The following is a 410-nucleotide window of genomic DNA, read 5'->3' on the forward strand; positions in this document are numbered from 1 at the left end:
TTGGGAGAGCGGGATTGCCAGGGAAGCACGGGGTAAGATGCTGTCTGCCTGCTCGTCTCTACACCCCGCCTTGTCATATCAGGGATATGACACAAACTTCCATCTCAGCAGATCATCTCCTAAAGCCAGGCATAATCCTCCTGTTTCAAGGAGGATTATAAAGGGCTGTGTGGGACCAGATGCACGTGGAAAAAAATACCTGTATTTGAAATTGATAGTTGCTCAGCCCCAGCAGAAAAACAGGGCTCTAAATCCAACCAGGTAGTTCAGAAATTCACAGCGTCTCTCCAGCGTGACCCTGTTGATAGAAAAACCCAACTCCAGGCTGAGTCCCAGCCGAGTCCCTGCTCAGGTGACCGTGCTGCCCAGCTGTGCCCAGTGCCCAGCTCCCAGCAGGGCTTCCGTGCTGC

Source organism: Charadrius vociferus, unplaced genomic scaffold (genome assembly GCF_000708025.1).
Source record: "Charadrius vociferus isolate BGI_N301 unplaced genomic scaffold, ASM70802v2 scaffold822, whole genome shotgun sequence".
Classification (NCBI taxonomy): domain Eukaryota; kingdom Metazoa; phylum Chordata; class Aves; order Charadriiformes; family Charadriidae; genus Charadrius; species Charadrius vociferus.